At 39.5% G+C, this 15,328-nt stretch overlaps 1 protein-coding gene across 1 annotated transcript in view; it reads right to left on the minus strand.

Annotated features, from left to right (window-relative positions):
* FBXL20 (F-box and leucine rich repeat protein 20) overlaps positions 1-15,328 on the minus strand; it is an 86,118-nt gene that overhangs the window by 69,218 nt on the left and 1,572 nt on the right. The window lies entirely within an intron of this gene.

The raw sequence follows: 15,328 nt of genomic DNA on the forward strand, positions 1-15,328 counted from the left end.
TTTTTGGCTAATGCTTCCAGTGCAGCTTGGACTTTTTCCTTCAGCACCTTTGGTTCTTGCTCATATACTACCGCTTGAAATGGTAGTTGGAATGTCAACTAGTTCTTTTTGGTACAATGACTATGTATTCGTTATAGGCCAATGGTGAGACTTTGTTTCATACTTTGGACATGTTGTCAGAAAACACCTGGAGAAGTGATATCATGCTTATGTCTTGAGAAAAATCATCACAAGATAGTAATAAAGGGGAAAAGAGTTTTATTTGGCATATGCATCAAAGAGAAGAGAGAGATGGGAAAAGAATGGACACATCATCAAGGCTATGCCTGACCTAATTGAAAAAAACAAACAAGTCTCTAATGCTTCCTCATATCCCTCCACTATCATGACCCCAGTTCTATCTTACAAATCTGGCTAGACCAGAGTATATACACTGGTACAGATTAAGAGCTCTCCACACACATACTCTAGAACAGATAAACCCCTCAGAATCAATAATGAGAGTAGTGATACCATAAGCATAGGGGGAAGGTGGGAGTGGGCAAGGGGTTGAAAGTGGGAACCGATCACCATTATCGGCATATGCACACACACACACACACACCCTGCTCGAGGGGAACAAACAACAGAAACAGAGGTGAAGGGAGACAGCAGACAGTGTAAAATATGAAAATAAAAAGAATTTGTAAATTATCAAGGGTTTATGAGGGTGGGAGGCTGGGAGAGGGAGTGGGGAAAAAAGAAGAGCTGATACCAAGGGCTCAAGCAGAGAGAAAATGTTTTGGAAATGATGGCAACATATGTACAAATGCACTCGATACAATTAATGTATGTATTGTTATAAAACCCGTAAGATCCCCCAATAAAATGATTTATTAAAATAAAAATACATTGACAGGACTAAAATAAAAAAACCAAGATTTCTTTTTATATAGATTTTGGTAGTGGTTTGGTTCTTACAACAGGTGAGATAAATATAAATAGTAACATCTCCAAAACCTTTGTCAAATGTTTTAGGATATACAACCAAGAGGGGTTGATCCCCAAGGTTAGATTGGGGAGGACAGAAGTGATGGCTCTCTCATATTTGCGTATCTAGGTCTCTAGGGGGAACTTCCATATGTCTACCTATTTATCCTTAGTGTATGTTCCTTCTTTACCTATCTCTTCCTGTCTATCTTTGAGATCCATTTATTGTTCTCCCAACTAGCCTGCTCCTCCCTGCCTTCCAGGATAACCAAGGACATTGCTCAGGTCTACCGTTCCTTCCTATTTCCTGGGACTTCACTCTGGCAGGTTGGCTGTAAGAATGTGAATGTGGGATACTCAAGGTGACTTTGGGCTAATTTTGAAGCCAGGCACTAACTCACCTGGGAAAGCAGACTGGGAACAAAAGAGAGGAAGGCCCTGAAGGAGATGGATGGGCACAGTGACGGCAACAACGGGCTCAGTATAGGAACAAGTGTAGGGTGGCACACGACCAGGCAGCGTTTCATCCTATTGTGCACAGGGTCGAAACCAACTGGAGGACATCTAACAACAGTACCTCTTAGGTAGGGAGCCCTGGTGGGTCAGTAGTTAAGCATTTGCTTGCTGACAGAAAAGTCCATTTGATCCCATCAGTACTCGCCCAAGAGAAAGATGTGGCAAAGTCTACTTATGCGGGTTAGAGCCTTGGAACTAAACTAGAGTGCTATGAACCTGAGCAATGACTCTGGCTTTTTAAAATCTCCCCGACCTATGGTGGAGTGGTGGATTATGTCTTGGGCTGCTAACCATAAACTGAGCAGTTAGTTCACTAGCTGCTCCTCAGTACAAAGATAAGGCGCACTGGTCCTGCAAAGATTTACAGCCTTGGAATCCACAAGAGCAGTTCTACCCGTGCTTCAAGGTCACATAAACCAGAACAAACTGCAGGGCAGTGAGGGAACTTCTAGGAAACACCCATGTCCACATCTACTTCCTTTCAGTGAAGAGGTGCTTTCAAACAATTGATAATATGCAAAAAATTCCCTGGTGAGTCTGATGGCCACCCAGGTTAATGATTTAATCTCTAGCAGGAGCTTCAGCTGTAACAAATGAAGTTGAGTTTCATTTTTTTTTTTTCCCTTTAGAACAACTCTAACTCAGAGAACACAATTACAGAGTAAAATTTAACTCACATTAGTCCAGTTGTATTATGATTAAAAATAAGGACAAAGATCCCCTGCTACTGAGTCCACTCTTACTCATAGCAACCCTTTGGGAAACTGATGTTGGGAATCTTGTTTTAGAGTCGTAAAAACAAAGATTAAGTGGTTTCCCTAGGGCTTACACGTGTGCCAAGACTGGGTCCCTTGATATCTGATTCCTATGTTTAGACCAAACATTTCTATCTGTACCAAAGACTGAGGGGTTTAACTGGAATTTAAATACAGACCTAGAATCCACCTTTTGAAATATATAATCTAAATACAATTACTGTCTTTTAAGGAATTAGTGGACCTCAATTAGGTTGATTTTTTGTTGTACTTAACAAAATTAAGACTAGACTTAAGAAGTTTCTAATCTCCGTTAAGTACTCATTCATGATATTGTGTGAGAACAGTTGTAGCATTAAGTAAATATTTTAACCTATTCAAAGATCGCAAATCCCATATTACCAAAATGAGCTAAGGTGCTTGCTTCAGTGGCACATAGATACAGAGACCAGCATGGCCCCTGTGCCCAAGGGCGACACACAAATTCGTGAAGCACTCCATATTTCTGCCTTTTTTCCCCTTGTCTATCTATGTAAGACAGGCAAGATAAACAATCCCGAAGGGAAAACAGCGGGACTGAGAGTTCTGTGGGAGCATGGAAGAGAGGAAGGTAGGGGAAAGGAAGTGGGTGTTAACAAGCCCAGGTACAAGGGAACAACAAGTGATCTAAAATCAATGGTGATGAGAGTGTGGAACGCCTGGTGGGGTTTGGCCAAGGGCAATGTAGCCAACAGAAATTACTGAGAGCTGAATGAAGGTCAAACATGATAATGGAACAGGAGGAAAGTTAAAATAGAGGAAAGAATTAGGAGGCAAAGACATTTACAGAGGTATACAGTCATGCATATATGTAAATGTATTAATATATAAGGATAGGGACAGAGGCCTATGTACATATATTTATATGTTTAGTGTCAAGGTAGCAGACAGACACTGGACCTCTACTCAAGTCCTCCCTCAACACAATAACATCTTGTTCTAATAACCTGGCATTCTATTATGCTCACCTTCCCAACACGATTCATCCATTGATCGCCATTGGTTAATCAAAATGGGTGCGTAAGCATGTGGCAAAGAAAGTTGGTGGTGCCAGGTTATTAGAAGATATAGCATCTGGGATCTTAAAGGTTTGAAGTTTAAAAAGTGGCCATCTAGCAGGGAAGCAAAAAATCCCACATGGAAGAAGCACATCATTCTGTGTGATCATTGAGGTATCGATGGGAGCAGGTAGGTATCAGACATCAGAAGACCCAAAGCTCATAGAAGGGACAAGCAAGCTTGAGTGCAATATAACACCGAAGAAACATACATTCCTTTAGTTCTTTAATGTTCCCCCCACTATCATGACTCCAGTTCTACCTTACAAACAAGGCCAGACCAGAGCATGTGCACTGGTACAGATAATGAACTCTCGACACACAGAATCCAAGACAGATAAACCCCTCAGGAACAACAATGGGAGTACTGATACCATGAGGGAAGGGGGAAGATAGGGAGGAAAGGGGAGAATGGATCACAATGATTGACATATAACCCCCTCCACAGAGAGACAAACAGAAACGTGGGTGAAGGAAGACAGCGGATAGTGTAAGATACGAAAATAATCATAATTTATAATTTATCAAGGGGTCACATGGGTGGGAGAAAGGGGGAAAAAAAGGAGCTGATACCAAGGGCTCAAGTAGAAAGAAAATGTTTTCAAAATGACGATGGCAACGTATGTCCAAATGTGTTTTCAGATAATTGATTTATGGATAGTTATAAGAGCTGTAAGAGTCCTGATAAAATGATTTATTAAAAAAGAGTTTTGAGGTATTTTTTTCAACTTGTTTGTTTATGCAAGAGCATGAAAACAATTTTTTAAAGCTTCATAAGACAACAAAGGGAAGTTTAAAAGAAACTATGCTCTTGAAAAAAACAATGTCCATGCTCACTCAGAGAAGGAAGTACCACCAGTTTCTGGAGTAAGAGCTGAAAGACAACATTTTTAAAATCAATTTACAATTTGGTTCCAGAGTTCATCTCAGGAGACCATTTACCCACATCTGGCTACAGTATAGACTCCAGATTGAAGGATTGCTAAATTACTACTGCTCAGCTAGACTGATTAAAACCCATAGGTATCTCAGTTTAATAAACCTAACAAACTGGAAAAAAAAGAAAAAAAGATTAATTTCATTCTTCTTATAATAGAATTTTTTCTTTAAATAGTAAAGCCCCTTAAACTTTAAGGCTTAAAGCATTTTTAACACAGCACTTTACATCCATCAGTTGCTTGGGGTGGGTGGAAATGTTGCAGTAGGCCTCCATAAAGATTATAGGCCAAAACTCATTTGCAGGGTATCTAATCAGATTACACCGCGGGCAGATCCCCACTAGCCACAGGAAAGGGTCTACTGCTTTACACTCAGATAGGGCTCATGGTAATTATGATTATACTGGATTGAACTTGATACTGGTCAGTTGACCTCCCCTTTTGACCCAACCTGAAATTCTTCTAAGTGCAAGTATGTTCCAGGACAAAAATTTCTCCCCTGGCCTCTCAAAAAATTACAGTGGTCTTTTCTGTCTTACGCACTATTTGTATTTTTATCTCTATTATTATGTTATCCTTACTACTTTCTTTTTTTGTTGTTGTTTCTGTTGGGTTTTCACCAGTCTGTGATGCACAGGAGTAAATGCATAGAGATAAGAGCATGTTCTAAAATGAATTATGTAATGATTACACAACTCCTCTTGATGATTGAACTATTGTGTGATACGTGGATTAATTGCCAGTAAAACTGTTAAAAAATAAAAACTCAGGCTTGGAAGCCCCATAAGGTGATTCTGTTCCATGTCATAGGGTATCTGTATTGAAATCAACTCAACTGGACAGCACAAAGTAACAAACTACATATATAAGGATAAGAACAAAGTGCTACAAAATCTAATCAACTTTTATTAAGCAAAACGTGAAACTGATGTGTCTCAACAATCCTCCATTTAAGTCAATATATACAATTTTCAAGATGTTTCAATTTCTCCAACCCTCCCCGAAGAATTCTACCCTTTTGGATAAACACCTACTCAAAATTGCAGTTTTGACATACTTATTTGACTAAAATCATGTTTCTTTGAAATAGCTACAAAAGGAAGTTTGTGAAGGGGCAACCAGGGTTGTCAAGTAGATGGGGTAAGGTTTCCCAATAAATTTCTGACAGGACATCGAAGATGATGAACAGGTACATTGTCATGATGGGAAAAAAAAAAATTCCTTGGTGAAACTTCCCTGGTTTGCTTTGTATCTCACCAATGCAGTTTTCCAATTTCTTAAAGCATCTTCATAACAAGCTCCTTGATCATCCCATGTCCTTTGGGAAAATCTATCAAGATTACACCTTTGTAATAAAACTCAAAACAAAAGGAATCAGTCGCCATAGCCTTTTGAACTGACTTCTCTGTCCTGAGTTTAACTGGCCCAACAGATCTCTTTTGAAGCCTTGGTTGTGATTAGACCTGCTCTTTTAAAGCACTCAAAAGAGTAAGACAAAGTATATTACTGAAAAAAAGACAAAACCAAAAAAACATGCCACAGCCATCCACTAATGGCAGACATATGTCTAAACATTTAAAAAAAAGAATAACCCATACCTGTATGAATTGGAAAGATCCAATTCATGCTACTAATCCATTCACCCAATGGTACTAGACTAGTAGCATTATTTTTTGACCTGTGTGTGTACCCCTCATACATCCCAATGCCATCAAATTGATTCCAACGCAAAGGGACCTGATTGGGTGGGAAGAACTGCTACCTAGAACTTCTGCGGTTGTTCATCTTTCCAGAAGTAGCAGAGCCTCATCCTTCTCTCTCAAAGTGGCTAGTGCATCCAAACCAAGAGGGCAGCCTGCAGTTAGAAGCCCAAAGCATTACCCATCACACCAACAGTTCCTTTGGTTATGCTTAAAACTCACGCCCAACCCCTGCAAAATTAAGAACAAAACATATATACCATAAATTCTCTGAAGTAGGAATTACAGCAGACGAAACTTCATAGCATCACACAACTATTATAGCTATTTCTTACTCCCTTGACAAGGCATTAGATTAGATATGTTAAACAATTTTCTTCTGCCAGTGTCTATTTCCATTTATCATCAGAATTCAGGGAAGAAACAAGCAGGAATGCAAAGCAGTTTATAAGTTAAGATCACAAAGGCGAACAAGTTTGTTTTTGCTAGCAACTATAAGTAAAGAAATTTAAGAATGCTGGCAATAAATTGAGTATCTAATCCTTAAACTACATAGTTGGCAAGTCTATTTACAGGGAATCACAGAATTTCAATGCTTAAGGAATTTCAGTGTTGAGACAAATGAGATCAAGAGAGAGGTAACTTACCCAAGGAGTACACAGACATCAGTAATACTATAATGTCACACAAGAATTTGTATAATACCTAACCATAAATGTACATGAGGCTTTCAAAAAGTTCCTGGGAAAATGGAATTAAAAATACCGGAACTCAAAACAAAAAACAAACTCTTCCAAGAACTTGAAAAAATATTAGACTGGCTTCTAAAATGATGCTAATTTTTATGACAAGGCCATACTTTCAAAATTGGGATGACCTGTTTTCTAGAAATCATCAAACCGTACAAATACAAAGAACACTTTTGTCTTATAAAATTATTTCCCTTTGGTAAACCCTATTGATGGTGCCTTAATATTTTTATTCTCCTTTCTGTAATTAATTGCAAAATCAGAATATTAAAAGGCACCGATGATCAGTTTAAAAAAACAAAATAACAAAAATCAAAAACAAACAATAACCCATAGTAATTTTGTATTCTAAGAGAGAACTCTGGAAAACCTTGCAGCTAACATATATGAGGGATCACCCCAAACAAACCTGGAATTCCCTCCCCCCCTTGACCACAAAAGCTATGTATTTAATTTTTTTTTAAACCAAAAACAACCTTATCACCATCAGTGTACCTCTCCATTACACTTAATGCATTCGCCAAATCTGTTATTCCTTTTGTGGAAGCATTTTTCAAACTCATCTGTTTGGTTGGCTAACAGCACCTTCCTTGTTTTTTTCATCTCCTCTATAGCTTCAAATCGCTGTCCTTTCATGTCCCTCTTCATTTGCAGGAACAAAAAGAAGTTGCATGGTGCGAGGTCAGGTGAGTAAGATATGTGTGGCAGGAGAGGCACGCCATTTTTGCCAAAAGCTAGCACATTGAGATGGCTGCATGAGCAGGTGCACTGTGGTGGTGGCAAAATCAGCCCCTGATCTGCCACAAATAAGTCCTTTTTAGTCACAGTTACAAAATATTTTCAGAACCTCTAAGTGAAAAGCTTGATTAACAGTCTGACCTGGTGGAACAAACTCCAAATGCACTATTAGTTGAAATTTTCATTCTTTCGACTTCCTGAACCATCCATCGACATTTCACCCTCTGAATGGAGAAAACCACTTGTACACTTGAGTTCTTCCCATAATGCTGTCCTAGTAAGCTGTGTTCAACATCGTAACAGTTTCTGCGACATTTTCCCCAAGCAGGAAACAAAATTTCACAGCTACATGCTGTTCTCTTAAATAGGCCATCACACACAAAAAAACCACGAGTGAAACTGCTTTTACAAAAACATGTATTGTAAAGAATAAAAAGAACAAAAACATTTATCGTGAACAGAAAGGATCTTCCCCAGTGATGCCACTGGTGCACTAACTCAAAGAGCGAGGTGCTCCATGCTCACCTAGTGGGAAGAATGCATACTACAAAAGTTCCACTCTCCCCAGTTCCGGTTTTTGGGCGGTACCCCCTCATAGAACTACTGCTTGGATTTTGATATAGGTTGACCAGGCTGATGCACATTCATTATTCATTTGCAGAGAACTGCAAATCTCTTTTTTTCTTCTCTTTTTTCCCTCCTCATCCACCTCTAAAAAAGGAAAACAAAAACTGGTTCTTTGTTGGGACACGGAGAATTGAGTGATAAGTTAGCAATGACCTTCCCTGGGTCTAAATCATTGACAAAGCATGACATATGCCTAAAAACAGATAAACATCTCTTAATCTAGAAATTCTTATTTTTGGAGGAACAAGAAAGAAAAAGTTCTTTTTGCCTGCCCCATCCTATGATCTACTGGGTGGAGCTCCCAGAACAGCTACACCTGTGGCATCTTTTAAGGAGTCCTAGGGTTATTATGGGTTAGGCTCTGGGCCGCCAACTGGAAGGTCTGGGAATTCAAACACAACAGCTGTTCTGCAGAAGAAAGGTGAGACTAGTGTCTGCTCAGGTAAAGAATTACAGTCCCAGACGCCTGTTAAAACATCGCTAAAGCCAGAATCGACTTGAGGGCAGTGGGTTTGGTCTTTTGGCATCTTTTTATTGTAAATCCCAGTTTTAAATGATCATGACATTATATCCACTTGCACCCTCCAGTAGATCAGAAGAGCATACTCAACAACAAATATCATAGTTGGTGGACTGGAGTATGTAAACTTGGGCAAGCACTGATATACAGTACTGCCAACCGGCACATCTCTGTTATAACGGGTACCAGCACCAAAGCAAAGGAAAATAAACACACTATTCACAATTTAACTCTGTTCCAGTTCTTTGGAAAGAAAATAGTTCTTACTAGAAACTTCTAGGAGCAAGGACAAAAATGACAAAAGAAATTGCCAAGGGGGGGGGGGAGAAGAGAAATTGCCAATATTTATCTCATAATTTGATTACATTCTTGTCTATCATGATCTAATTGATGATTTTAACTTCATTCAATTTAAAAGACTGATCAAAATGGATTAAATTAATTCCATTTCCACCTGACTGCAACTGACAGATATGAGGCTTATTAAAGCCAACAGAATATCATAAAATCAAGTTTGAGAAAACATGATTAGGGAATAAAGAAGTTACTTATCTACAACTGTAACACACACCTGCTAAATTGGTATTTGATATTTGCTGAAAATAATTACCAAGCAAAGTCATTCTTTAACAACATCTTCAAAAAAGCTAATGCAAATTACCTTTTTTATTAACCTTAAAGAAAGTTATTTAATTCGGCAAGATGAATTAAGCATAAATATGTGAGGGGGGCTTTAAAAAGTTCCTGGAAATTTTTCATTATTTTTTAATTCTATTTTTTCAGGAACTTTTTTTGAAGCCTCCTTATACTATTACATAGTTTAATACAACCACCTATTGCTAAAATAAGTAAAAACTTTTTCTCAAATGATACCTTACATGCATTGTGTATTAAGACACATTTCAAAGCTATAGTTGGAACCTTTAGTTTTTCTGTGTCATATTTTTGTGGAGCTTTGAACTAAGAATCCAGAGTCATAAAGACAGTAGGAAAACAGTGTAGAGACAACTATGCATAAACAGCTAAATTTGGTCAGTTTAAAGGCATTCCTCCGTTTTCCTCCCTCCCTCCCCTGGAGTGTCTTGGTGTTACAGAATATTTTATTTTGAACATCTAAAAATACCCTTCCAAAACTGCAGTACTAGTTAGATTACTGAAAATTTTAATTGTTTCCAATCTGTTACCAGTTTACCGGTCAAGAAACAGTACTCTCTAAGATTTATTAATTTGCAAGAAAAATATGATCAAGCTTTGAAAAGGAGCTTTTGGGGATGAATGTTTTATTGAAATTTTAAAAAATCACTAACAGTAACAGTTAAACTGACAAATGACCTGAAACCTAAGAATATAGGATTTTAAATGTATAAATAGTTCTAGCAAGAAATATTGATTTAATAAATGAAAAATTTCAGTGTAGAAATAGAATGTAGGGCTTAAAACAGCAAGAATACATTTTCTAAAGTTTTTGCCAAACAAAAATCTCAATGGCACTTAATGAGAAACAATGATTTTCAAACCATGAGTCCAGGGCCAAGACTCCTCAGCAACTAGCAACAATGGTTAAGAAATAGTTCTTTCATACAAAGGTTATTTCTTAGATAAGGGATAACTATAATCATATAAGTACATGCCATATTGTACCACACCTCAAAATGTAAAAAGAACTATAATTACTTAATAAAGAAATATCAATTAAACTATTCAAAAAGGACCGATTCTCTGAATTGGTCTATATTGTTAGGTCATTGCTTTTCAACTAATCTCCACAGAGTGCAAAACCAAAATCCCTTCGTTTTAGTCGTACTCTTGCTCACTGCAAGACCTTTCAAAGCACAAATAACAAATTAAAATTACCCTTGCTCACTGGAAAAACACATAACATTTTCCACATGTATCAATTTGGAAAATATGGTTATTTACGAAGCAGAAAGTTAGGAAGTAAAACCTTAAAGAGGAAAAAAAGGTCATTGCTGCAGCTGTAACAGTGAGACTAAGCCTGCCAAGGAAATAAGTTTTCTGTTTTCATTTAAAAATTACGCATTCATAGGATTCCTGAGCAAAAGGAACTTTAACGATTGATCTTAACTACCCTGTTTTGCAGTGGAGGGAAATGATCAAGCCAGAGAAAGGGAGAAAAGTGACAGTTACAGCTGAAAGTCAAGATTAACATGCAGGTCCTGAGCTTCCAATGTACTGTTCTTTTGCCAGGTCACACACCATTACTTTCTGCTTTTTGTTATTTTGGCTAAGCTGAATTGACAAAAAGAAGCAGACAGGCAAAGAAATACTACACAACCTTGTCTTACAAGAACCAAGTCCACAATAGCTGCCAAGTCCATTACAACTCACAGTGACATTGTACGATAGACCAGACCTGTCCCACAGGATTCCCAGATCTTTACTAAAGCTGACAGCCACATCTTTGCCAGTTGGAGTGGCTCTTCACAGCCGATCAGTTAAATCACTGTTATCACCAGGACTTTAATATACCCTTATACGCTGAAGTATTACATAAACTTATAAAACAGACAGCTAGGTACACTGAAAAACCATGATCATGAGGTTTTTATCTCTTAACTTTGTGAGCCTTAATGCCTCCAGTTATTAAACTGCAATATGGTATCTACAATGTCAGTTAATGGTAAACATTATAACACTTTTTAAAGTTAGATTTGAAAAATAAACTTAGATAACTTAGAAAAATAAAATTAGATTAAAAAGAAAAATTAAAAGTAACAGAAGTTCCCTCCCCTAGTACTACATTGCACAATGGAGCTGCTAAGAGAGTAGGAAGTCAAAGCCTCCAATTTGGTTTAAGGAGGTGGGCATGGGGGAAGAGAATCCGATCTAGACTCAGATCCAAGTGTTATCCTTTACTGGGACCTCTGACTGTTAAGATGTCGTGTACAGTACGATACCAAGACCAAAATGTACACTCACTGCCACGAGTCCATGTCCACTACTAATCGTCCTATAGCACAGGGAAGAACTGCCCCTCTGAGTTTCCAAGGGCAGGAACGCTTTACTAAAATAGACAGCCCCTTCTTCCATTCTTTTGATAGCAAAGACAAAACAAGTTACATAAAAAACGTAATAAAAAATCCCCATTTCATTGCTTTTATGCTAAACCATGCTAACAGAGCAGGATGATAGTGGTTTTTTCCTCTTCTTAATGTAGATTAGAATCTTGAAATTAGAATCTCACTTACTAGGTTTACTAGCTGTGCAACTTGACCATGACTTCTCAGCCCCCATTTTCCTCAACTGTAAAACAGAGTTGAGAGAATTAGAAGGAACTGGGGTCTAACATCTAGCACCCCGTCTGGAGCACAGTGAGCATTCCATGGCCATTATTAAGTCTGAAAGGTAATTATTAAAATAAGCCACAAAACAAAATTCACTGTAATTAATATGAGAAAAGTGTTTAAATGATTACTCTCAATTAATAAAATTATGGTATAGATTCAATGCCACCATGATTCAGTAAGGAACAAGAATCCCCACACTTCAATTTCTCCTTTAACTTTTCATCCAAGATCAGGAGCCTGGTTGATTATGATAACCACAAGGCCCGGTTGGCTATGATAACCACAAAGTCAGCAGTTCAAAACGACCAGCTCCTCCATGAGAAAGATAAGGCTTTAAAGCAGTGGTTCTCAACCTGTGGGTCGTGACCCCTTTGGGGGCCAAACGACCCTTTCACAGGGGTCGCCCGAGTCCTAACAGTAGCAAAATTACAGTTATGAAGTAGCAACAAAAATAATTTTATGGTTGGGGGTCACTACAGTACAACATAAGGAGTTGTATTAAAGGGTCACAGCATTAGGAAGGTTGAGAACCACTGCTTTCCAGGATTAGTCTCAGAATCCCACAGGGATAGTTCTACCTTTCCTTACAGGGCCACTAGGAGCTTCAATCCACTCAATGTCAGGGAGTTCGGTTTTCTGAGACTTATCCAAGAATCACCAACTTTGGCTACTCTGGAGGATACCACATATATATAGTTAACAGGCACTCTCCTTTGACTCTGCCCTCCTCCGCTCTACTTCTGAGTGTTACCAGCTAATGTAGACTCCAGATATTTTAATAAACCAACCACAAAACTATCATAAACTTCAGTTATCCCCCACCCCCCGGAAAAAAAGGTGGCAAAAAACTTTCACTTTTTGTCCTAACCATAGTATCAAATTAGCTATTTGCAACAGATATCCTATACTCCCCCCCAAATTCTCAGAGAACTGCCTATGATCATGAATTATCAGTCCTTTAACAAACACTCTATGATTTTTGAGGATCTAAAAGTAATGGCAAAAACTTTAGATATTGAAAAGGTTTTAGTTTACTTTCATTTTTATAATGTAAAATATTTTCAACTTATAACAAATAAGTTTATTGTTTTATAAGAGGCCAATTTACAAACTGTTTTTTAGTAGCCCTATACTAGATCAATCAAGAGATAATGGATTTCAAAAATTTTCAGGTAACAAAACTCATGAACACATAACATGTTCAGCCTTTCATGTTTCTACTCTAACATGGAACACCTCATATCATAATAGAAAAGCAGCTTTTAGTTTATAAATACTTTAATTATGATCACTGTACAAAAAGGAGTCTCCTTCCCTCTTAACTCTTCATTTTCTCAGACCATATTTAAAAAGCTTTAGTTCCCAGGTACAGACCTATTAAGGTGCATAGATATGGTCAACAAAGCAATACATTTTCTCACACTTATTAAAGTATTACACAGCTACAAGAAAACAATAAATTAAAATGTAGATTGTGAATGAGGGGGAGTGCGGAGTGGGGACCCAAAGCCCATCTGTAGGCAACTGGACATCTCCTTACAGAAGGGTCTCAGGGAGATGAGTCAGTCAGAGTGCAGTGCAGCAACGATGAAACATACAACTTTCCTCTAGTTCTTTAATCTTCCTCCCCCCACTATCATGATCCCATTTCTACCTTACAAATCTGGCTAGGCCAGAGGATGTACACTGGTACAGATAGGAACTGGAAACAGGGAGTCCGGGACAGGACCCGTGCTGAGAGTGTCCATACTGGGAGGGTGGGGTAGAAAGGGGGAACCCATCACAAGGATCTACATATAATCCCCTTCCTAAGGGATGAACAACAGAAAAGTGGGTGAAGGGAGACGTCAGACAGTGTAAGACAAAATAATAATTTATAAATTAACAAGGATTCGTGAGGGAGGTGAGGCGGGTGGGAGGGGAAAAAATGAGTTGATACCAAGGGCTCACTCATGTAGACAGAATGTTTTGAGAATGATGATTGCAACAAATGTGCTTGATACAATGAATCTATGTATGGATTGTGATGAGTCCCCAATAAAATGATTAAAAAAATTAAAATGTAGAGCAATGATAAAAACAGGAAACAGGAAACAGCAATGTAATTTTATGACAAAGGGTTACAAATTACTCCCCTACCTACCTTAAGTGAATAGCAACATAGTAATGTTGCTAACTAGACAGACAAAAGAGTACCATCTATTTAAATCAGTATTTGTTTCCCTTTCAAGAATCCTGTCTACTGCTAAATGTCAACCCGGTCATTTCAATGGCAGTCTAGACTTTTACAGGAGCACTGAAAAGGAAACGATTCTATAGGAACCTTATTGAGTCTTTTCACATTAGGGCAATTCAAAGTTCTATGAAAGTACACACCAAACCCAATATAACTCATTTCGCCCACTAGGGACGAAAAATCCACTAAGAAGACCAATTCCTTCATTAGCTCATTACTATGGTTTTGAACTTAAAACGTGCCCCCAAACACTTCCTACTACCTTGGTCTTTGTGGATAAAGTCAAATATTTCTCTCAAACCGCCCCCCACCGCAGACATAAAAAGAATTCAAGTAGATTCAACTGAAGGCCGCTGATTAAAATACAAATATTCACATCCTGCACCTAGCGTGTGAGTTCCTTCAGATTGTATCTCACCATCTTACAACTTCGTCCGTCCATGGAAATGGGGTGAAAGCCCGAGAGGTGTAACCGCGCGGTGAGTGATCCCAGGTCGGCTAGATTCGGTGCCAGAAAAGGTCGGGTAACGCGAACGCGTCTTCTCGTCGCAGTTGCTCTCCCCTTAAGGAATCTCGGGGCGCACGATCATACTATCGTTAGTCACCAGGAGTCACTGCACCGCACGGTGCCCGCGGGCCAGAGACCCCGCTCCGCATCCATCCCTCCGTTCGACGACGGTCGCCTTCCCTCACCCGAAGAGGCAAAGTTCCGAACTGACCAGCCGACCGACGTGGACTTTCTGCGTCCGAATCGCAAAGCTCCCGCAGACGATCGGGGGGCGCCTAGGAGCCACGCGCTCCCGGAGGGGAGACCACGCTGCAGAGGGGAGGAAGTGCCAGCACAATCCTCGAACCTACCACTGTCCCGTCCCTCGACTCCCCCACTTCAATCGAGGTCTCAAACTCGGACAAATGCCCCTCCCCGGCCCCTAAGTTCTCCCGGCGAACCACAAACGCCTCCCGACGACCGCGGCCGAGAGCAGCGGGCTCGGCCGCTCGCTCCTGGGATGCTTCCTCCGCCGGGTGGACGGAGGCCGGCCAGGGGAGGTGTCGAGAGGGGAGAGCTGGGGCTCCTGGGGGGAGGGCGGGGAACGGGGCCCCGGGGGGGAAGAGGCAGGAAGCAAACAGTCGGCGGGGCTGGGGGCGCCGAGTGGCACCGGGCTTTGGGGGCCCCC

Source organism: Echinops telfairi, unplaced genomic scaffold (genome assembly GCF_000313985.2).
Source record: "Echinops telfairi isolate 266 unplaced genomic scaffold, ASM31398v2 ScPeMD7_7458;HRSCAF=8496, whole genome shotgun sequence".
Lineage (NCBI taxonomy): Eukaryota > Metazoa > Chordata > Mammalia > Afrosoricida > Tenrecidae > Echinops > Echinops telfairi.